At 34.3% G+C, this 9,445-nt stretch overlaps 1 protein-coding gene across 1 annotated transcript in view; it reads right to left on the minus strand.

The window, feature by feature from the left end:
* LOC106458775 overlaps nt 1-3,833 on the minus strand; it is a 46,995-nt gene extending 43,162 nt beyond the window's left edge. Inside the window, exon 1 of the mRNA XM_022385348.1 lies at nt 3,383-3,833. The gene's annotated coding sequence lies outside the window, so the exon portion shown is untranslated. The remainder of the gene's footprint in view (nt 1-3,382) is intronic.
* Nucleotides 3,834-9,445: the final 5,612 nt, after the last annotated feature.

Consider the following 9,445-nt stretch of genomic DNA (forward strand, 5'->3'; position numbering starts at 1 on the left):
CAAACCGCTGAGGGGTCAGTGATAATAAATCAGAAATGTAGAGATATAGGAAAGTAATTGTTGGTGGCATGTAATGGGGTTTTGTGGGCCTATCCTGTGAAGTCATTAAAGGTCATTTTCAAAGCCTTTTTCTTCGGGAATTTTATTAACATAACCCAAACACTCAATATGTCAAAAATCATCAAAATAGCTCTTCAATAACGAAAATTATAGGCATAAATGCACCCCTTTCATGCGTAAGGAGTTATGTCACAAAAGGTTGATATCTGACCAAAGCAAGACTAGGTTTGAGGTGAAAGGTTAGAATTTTTTGCATAAGCTGATCATTCCACCTTCAAAGGGCCCACGAGGTTAAAAAAAGTATTACAAGAAAAGACACCTACATAAAATAGCATAAAAATATGGTGTTGTAGCTATACACAAATTATGTAAATAATGACACATGATTCAGATGAAGAACGCTTTAACAAGTTTCTATTGTATGCTGAGCGACACCAGAATACTTGGATTGGGGCTATATTTAATGTTGACCAGTTCTTTGATAATAGAAAACATAAACCAGCGGCTGCGTACTACAGGCTCATTTACGTATCAATGCCGCGTGGACAAAATATAAACAGCAACAAGTTTTGACAATGAAGCCGCTATATTGACATTAGTCACATTTTTGTCAACACTTTGAATTCAGCTATTGACCTTTTGTCAACATTTCCAATATTGTTAGGATGTTTACCTCATCAGTAGTTATGTTTATAATCTGTTGTCGGGGAGCAATTTAATAATTTGGTTTTGCTCACGTCTCTCCGATTGCAAATTTTGATGTTAAATGCATGTCAATAAAAGTTTGAAGGACCATGACTTTGTGGTTGATCTTAAGTTATCTCAGAAATGTATCTCAGAGTAGGCCCACAGTACCTCATTCTAAAGGAAATAACCTTGAATGACCTCATTAATATTGTAGCAGGGTAAGCCCACAATACCTCATTCCAATAGAAATGATTTTGAATAACCTCAATAATATTGTAGCAGGATGGGCCCACAATACCACATTCCAAAGGAAATTACCTTGAATGACCTCAATAATATTGTAGCAGGGTAAACCCACAATACCTCATTCTAAAGGAAATAACCTTGAATGACCTCAATAATATTGTAGCAGGGTAAGCCCACAATACCTCATTCCAATAGAAATGACCTTGAATGACCTCAAGATTATTGTAGCAGGATAAGCCCACAATACCTCATTCCATATACCTAACAAATATTTTCTTATACCTCTCCGTTTATGAATCATTCGTCTATCAGTGGACTATTGAATAAACTGTTATAGAAAGAGATAAGGAAAGAGTAGCTTACATGACATTAATGTGCTTGTTTGCTCGCCAGGGGTATTACAGACATGTTTACGCACATCTCCCAATTCAAACTAAAAGAAAATATCAAACTGGTGTATCTACGTGTTTTACACTCACTAAAAAGAAACCTTACATGAGTGTAAAACACGTAAATACACCAGTTTGGTTTTCGACACCTCACTAGTATGAAGGCTTAGTTTGGTCTGATATTTCATTGGTGGTAGTGTCCAGGGTCACTGATGAGGAGTGGAATTTTCCGAAACTAGTCTGGCTCATAGACACCCCCCCCCCCAATGAAAGAATAGACCATTCCAAGCTTTAACTTGTTGTTAAACAAATGTTTAAACAACTCTACTTATTCAATTATGTAAAAGAAAATATTTTAATATAAAATACTATGCTCCAAGGCACATATTAATCAGTAGTACTTCAGATCAGATAAAGAAGGAAATTCATATTTTGACTACAGGAACTGACGAACAGGCTTTATACAAAGTTTTGAGTACATTATATTAAAACAATTTTGAATAGGCAAATTAGTAAGTCACATGACAACGACAGACGATATAAAGTCACGATGGAACTGATGTATAAGAACTACATTTTAACATTATTTGACGTCTCGTAGATAGCATGATGCCACCAAATACGGATCGCTTTTGGGAAGGGTATGTAACAGCTGTTTCCGACGCAAAATATGTGTACACTAAGAATGTAAATATGTGTCAAGATTGGATATTTAAAATTTCCAAAACAAGGTTATACCTTGTACTTAATGACTTTGTAAAACAAAGGAATGTGGATCATCTTGTGGTGTAAGGCCCATCCAGAAAGAGACCTACCAGAAGTCGCACCCAAGCTGTAGTAAGCAAAGTGCAGCATCTTGTAAGAGGTGAGAATCCACAAACAGAAAGGTCACGTGTTCCAGGCAAGCAGGATCTTTATCTGAAATAGCGATATTAGTAACGTGCACACAAATCACTACCATATTTGTGCAAACGTCACATACCTCAAACACCTGGATAATCAAATTTATATTCATGGTATTCCATGAAATGATATATTGGTCAAGCTGCCTGTGGATTTCTATGCTATCGTACACTAAATTACTTATGGAAAGTATGCAGAGCAGACGGGTGGGCTTTAGACATGATAACCGTACGATCGTCAGATAGAGCATGATTGGACGTGGCGACATGGACTTTAACGACATGATGAAACTCCAAAATTGTTTTAATATAACATATTCAACCACTATTGTTTAAACGTTATCCTCTTGTTTTATGAAACAGATTCACAAATAATAATAAAACATAACCGTGGTAAATATTAACAAATAATCAAACCGCTTATTTCTATAATGTGAAAATATTTATTAAACACCTGAGCATAAGTATAATTTTACAGTGGTAATAAGTATAACACATGCGTTCAGGCTAAACGACCTTATAACACCAAAATGTTGTTTTTATTTAATTAGACACTAAACGTTTCGCTTTACAGCTTCTTCAGGAGCGTTCACTAAAACACAAACTTAAACTGACAGTACAAAACTTCAAACGTTGAGCGTCTAATTAAATAAAAACAACGTTTTGGTGTTATAAGATCGTTTACTTCTAGTATTATTATGTCTTCTGTACACCAATATGCACTACAGAAATTAAATAATACATTCGTTTAGGCATTATAAAAATGCCGGAGATAGAGAATGTTGGACAGACGGAAATTAATTTTACTCTTACAGTATTGACGTTAAAGCCTCCGTTGTAATATTTATAAATTTACTTTAGCAATATCAAGATAAGACAGGCTTCCAAATTGCCAACAATTATGAAAAAAAAAAAGGATTAAAACCTTCTACATTGTCTAAGTCCACTAATGTTAGCACTTCTCTTTACTGGGTATCAACCAAGATCATGATCCTGTAGGTTTAAATCAGGTTTCAAGTGTTATAAAGACACTTATCATAGTAGCACTAGTTCATTCTATTAATACCAACTACTTGCTCACATACCGTAGGTTCTTACCTTATGATTATTATAACAGTGAGTTTCGTATGTCTTGCTTTGGCTTCTAGATGTTGACACACCTCTTAGTAGTCTGAAGAGACTTTGGGCTACCGTACGTGGATAATACAGATCTGTAAATAACCATGTTAGTACAGAAAATTAGTAATACCGTGATATTTGGGACACGGAAATAAAATAAAATTACGCTTTTAGCACAAGGTTTAGGCGTCAGCTGCTGGTATTCATTAAGGTCGATCCTTCACCTTTGCAAGGCGTGTTATGAAATACAGCTCATTAACGCAGTTTAAAAGGGCGAAACCGTCTTTGTTACAATGGAACTCGACTCTTAACCCCAGATACGGTTCAAGACATGAAGGATAACATTACTCCACCAACATCTTATTCAGTCGAGTCTTGTAGACAAGCTCTAATACACACAAGATCGCGCGATAATACATGTAAGCATTCTCCAGCGTTTAGGGTATGGTCTTCTGCGCACTCGCGGATGTGCCACGCGCCTGAAGGCTCCGAATTTTATGCAAAGAGCAACCAATACAAAAAAGGAAACAGAGCTATGGGTAATCAGAGGAGGAGCTATCTGGCGTTCTACCAATCAATATATTCGTTCCAGAAAACGTGCGGAAAAAAAGAAGAAAACATATGAAAGATATACTCGTAGTCTGTTACTATGCATTTTGTTTCTAAATTATCTCGTAAACATAAAGAGTTTGAGTGAATTGGTCAAAATCTATCAATTTAAACGCAAGAGAGAACTATGAGTTGTTATTAACTACACAAACACAGTTTTAAATTAAGCAATATCTATAGAATGTTAAATAACATAAACCATGTGTTGTTGTTTTTTATTCATAGTATTTTGACACTTCTAAGCAAATATCTGTAGTTCAAAGTTTCTTGTTCGATATAATAACATCATTTACTATTTTGCTATTTGATTCATTATTGTCGGTTCACTCAAAACAGAAGTTGGTTTCTGTGAATAGTCTTATACCAGTTTAAACGTCCCCTCTTATGAAAACAAGCTCAACTATTTACGTTTATCAAAGGCCATGTGAAATGGAGTTTGTGTTAGTTTTTGTTTTGTGATGCGTAATGAAAACCTGTCAAAAAGGAGTAAGTAGAGAAAAAAGCCCTGGAAGGGTTTTCTAGTTTACTTAAAAAGTGTGTAGTATTTACATTAAACTAGCAAGTTAAATAAAAAAATCGAAATTAAATGCTGCTCTACAGTACATCACTGTACAAACACTTGGCAAAACAAAACAATAAAAAAACACACAAAATTTCATTGTTTTTACAAATTCTTAATAACGAGTCCCCGATGAAAGAGAAAGACGATATAAAAGTGCCTGAAGATAGTGCAAGAACGGTAAAACTCTACTACTTAACATTATCTGAGAGTAAAACACTACTAATTAATATTATATGGGAGTAAACACTATTAACTAACGCACCATCATTTATGGTTAATACTCTACTACCTAACACAACTTCATCTGAGGGTTAAACACTACTACTTAACACAACATCATCTGGAGGTAAAACCCAACTACTTAGCACAACATCAGACGACTAACTAACACAACATCATGTGAGGGTAAAATACGACTAACACAGCATCTGAAGGTAAAATACAACTACTTTACACAACATAGTATGAGTGTAAAACACTACTACCTAAAACAACATCATACAACTACTTAACACAACATCATCTGAGAGTAAAACACTACTACCTAGCCCAACAACACATAAGTGTAAAACACTATTACTTAAAACAACATTATCTAATAGGCTCTTCCACGATGTCATACTGCGTTACCTTTGAGGTCATTTACATTAAGGGAAACTGCAGTGTCAGGCTCTGCTGGTTTGTTTTGTTTTCATGATTAGTTGCTGTTTTCTACGAGAGTAAATATTTAAGTTTGTTCTATAGAATCAAACATTAATTCTGAACAATATAAATTATTTTACTCAGTATAAAAAACTCAGCTAGTTCATTATACTAGTTATTTTAGAAGTTATATAGAGAGAGTAGCTTCACGAATCCTGCACAATTTATATGAAATAGTAAGCTTCAAAAATAAGCCTAGTTATAATTAAAACGAGAACTCCAAGATCGAAACTGACAAATAAAAGATGACAACTAAATCAAGTTGACAGATTATAAAACTGGGGTGATAAAACGACTGCAACTTGCTTTAAAATAAGCAGTAATACACAGTGTATCTATCCTTCAAACCCTAAAAAAGCGGGAAAGTGGTAATATTGTACAAAACAGTTTGACCGAAGTAGCTCACTGTAAAATAAAGTTCAGAATAATACCACATATTCAATCAAATTTAATTTTCTTCAGGGACTATCGGTAGTATCGTTTGGCTATAGAGTCGTGTATTTATATATATAGGTTTTATAACGTCTTTAACATATTTTTGACAAAGGATTTATCTATTTGTCTTTTGATAACATTTCAATATTTCTTAAGATATAAAAATACGATTTAAACAGAAACAGGATTTTAACTCGAGAATTGTTTACGATATCACACAAAACTGTCCGAAACAATTCAAGAAACAAACATAAAAAAATGCATTTTTTAAAATCAAATTGAACAAAGAAACGTCTATCAGATATCTCTACATCGAACCGATTCTCTGCCCCTAAACACATAGAAATATAACTTTATTAAAAATTAAGCATACTATTTTATATTAAATTAAATTACATTACTGTTTATAAGAGATACTTTGATGGTTGTATCAATTATTCTTATGGTGTCATCGCGTGTAGGTATTTAATGATGTCAAAAGTAGCTTTCGCGGGTAATTTATTTACTTATTCATGTGTGTGTGTGTGTGTAAAGAAATAGTAGTTATGTCTGTTGTGGACATAAGAAACATTGCAAGCAATACAGAGAGACTTAACCGTGACCAATTGAAGTATGCAGTTTTGAGCAATGCCTAATCTCAAGAGACATGCTAATAATTAAAACATTGGATATTATCCTCACTATAATATAATGTATTCAACTTCTGTATATGTTTCCGTTGTAGTAAAAGAGTAAAGATATAGCTGCCTATCATATACCTTAACTTATATCAAATTTATCTTTAATGGTTTTACCGGTAACGAGTAAATTGGATACGATACTTTGAGAGTTTTTATTTCAGATTTGTGAAATAATCTACCAGATGAAAATCAACAAATATGACTGTACGTGGCGACATGGACTGTAACGATGTGGTTAGATTTCAAAACTATTTGACGCCAATATATTTTGGTAACAGATCTGCAGCGTTGTTTGCATTACGGAAGTTTCCATCATAAAGCTGTCATGTTAAAAGCATATTACTCCTCCCTGCATCAATAATCTATCTACTGTACGAGAACGACGGTTCTCAGAGCCTGTTTCAACAGTCCACTCTTGCAGAAATCCATAGGTTCTGCGACCAGTGACTTGATTGGTATGTCTTTATATGGAATAACACGAATACCCATTTCATTTTCCAGCTGGTTGATGTATGCGACGAATGAGCAGATATGTCGTGGAAGCAGCTTGTGTTGCTTTTCTAGATGGGCTCTTTCTTGATTTGTTTCGTACTGTTGGATGGGTCACATGGAGAACTTTTACTACTCGCCTTTGCGCTCGTCAGTTTTCACAAGTTGCAAGACACCACACTTTGCATACTACGGGTAGAGAACGACTTCTTGCAGGTCTCTTTCTGGATGGGCCTGAATCCACATGTTGATCTATATTTCTTTGTTTACATAAATTTCCCAAAAGAAGACAATGTTGGAGTGGCATCACACTGGCTACAAAATCCCAAGCAATGTCAAAATGCAATTCTGTTAAATACCGTTCCTCCCTTCTTTACATAAGTTACGATTTTAGCGTCACTTATTGATTTACATATTGAGGATCGTTTCAATATAACGCACTTCACCTCTTTGTGCCCTTTTTTAGACATAGGAGATAAAGTATATACCGTATTGCCCCTAATTAACGCCCCTGGGGCGTTGCAAACTGCAAAAGGGGCGATAATTATAGTATCTGTACAGTTCCGGATTCTATTTCTCACATGTGATTTGTTGAGTTCTATATTAGTAAGTGTGTCTGTTTGTTTTTCTTCTTCTTTTTCAATCAAAATCCCGGTAATAAAAGTGGATTATATGTTGGATTACAATTGCTGTCACACAAGGCAAGCTTTATAATAATACAAGGGGAGTGATAATTAGAGAGGAGGCGTTAATTAGGGACAATACGGTATATATATATATATAACCTTCGTTTTAGTCTTGAAAAAAAAGTGTTATTCTGAGAAATGGGTATGAAATGAAATCAGTAATTTCATAATTACTAAAACGGTCATAAGCTTTGCATATTAATTGATGAATTTAGGAAATAAATGCACGACTATTCATTTTACTAAATACTTCTTGGAATACGGGAACATAATCATTAGTACGGTATTTCTTGGAATTATTACTAAACACATTTCATGTTTATATGACAAGTAATAATCGAGGTGTAAGTAATTATACATCACCACATGTGTTTTATGTATGTATGTAAAAATAAACCTAGCAGTGGGAGAGTGAAAGAGTTAAACAGCTTATGTTATTAAAAGCAGTTTATGTAATCCGAAGGACACAGCATTCTAGGTACAAAATGATACGATTCTTTAAATGATAATAATGTTATATATATTCAGTGAAATATTATGAGAACGGACTGGGTAGCTTTTTCAACCCCATAGAACACATCACTGGAATTAGCGATGGGAAAGGCCTTCACATATATTTCATCTCCCAAACATACTGAATCAGGCGGGAATCGCAGCTACTCGTTTAGGGTGTGCATCAAAGTTAGCCAATTAGGGTGGAGACACTCTCTTCTAAGGAATACATAAACGTTCTGAGAATTACATGTTTTTTATATATTCCTGCATAATGATGTTGCTGCAGAAACCTCTAAACTAGGGTATGTAAAGTCTCAGAGTGCTATTCACCTCCAAACTAAAATGTGTTACATCTCAAGTACTGTTCATCTCCAAACTAGGGTATGTAACGTCTCAGAGTGCTATTCACCTCCAAACTAAAATGTGTAACATCTCAAGTACTGTCATCTCCAAACTAGGATATGTAACGTCTCAGAGTGCTATTCACCTCCAAACTAAAATATGTAACGTCTCAAGTACTGTTCATCTCCAAACTAGGATATGTAACGTCTCAGAGTGTTTTTCACCTCCAAACTAGGATATGTAAAGTCTCAGAGTGTTGTTTAACTACAAACTAGGATATGTAGCGTCTCAGAGTGCTATTCACTTCTAAAGTAGGATGTAACGTCTCAGAGTGCTGTTCATCTCCAAACTAGGATATGTAACGTTTCAGAGTATTGTTCACCTACAAACTAAAATAAGCAGCGTCTCAGAGTGCTGTTCACCTCCCAACTAGGTTATGTAGCGTCTGAGGATGCTGTTCATCTGCAAACTAGGATGTGTAAAATCTCCGAGTGTTGTTTATCTTACATCCGTTCTACTCAGTAATATTTTATAAAATAAGCAGTTTCTAGTAATTTATACTCAACCGTTCTACTCAGTAATATCTTGGATAATAGATAGTTTCTAGTAACTTACATTCAATCGTTCTACTTAGTAATATTTTATAAAATAAGCAGTTTCTAGTAACCATATACACAACCGTTCTACTCAGTAATATCTTGGATAATAGACAGTTTCCAGTAACTTACATTCAACCGTTCTACTCAGTAATATGTTCGATAATAGACAGTTTCCAGTAACTTATATTCAACCATTCTACTCAGTAATATGTTCGATAATAGACAGTTTCCAGTAACTTATATTCAACCATTCTACTCAGTAATATTTTATAAAATAAGAAGTTTCTAGTAACTTATATTCAACCGTTCTACTCAGTAATATATTCGATAATAGATAGTTTCTAGTAACTTACATTCAACCGTTCTACTCAGTAATATTTTATAAAATAAGAAGTTTCTAGTAACTTATATTCAACCGTTCTACTCAGTAATATATTCGATAA

This window comes from Limulus polyphemus, unplaced genomic scaffold, assembly GCF_000517525.1.
Source record: "Limulus polyphemus unplaced genomic scaffold, Limulus_polyphemus-2.1.2 Scaffold24, whole genome shotgun sequence".
Taxonomy (NCBI): Eukaryota; Metazoa; Arthropoda; class Merostomata; order Xiphosura; family Limulidae; genus Limulus; species Limulus polyphemus.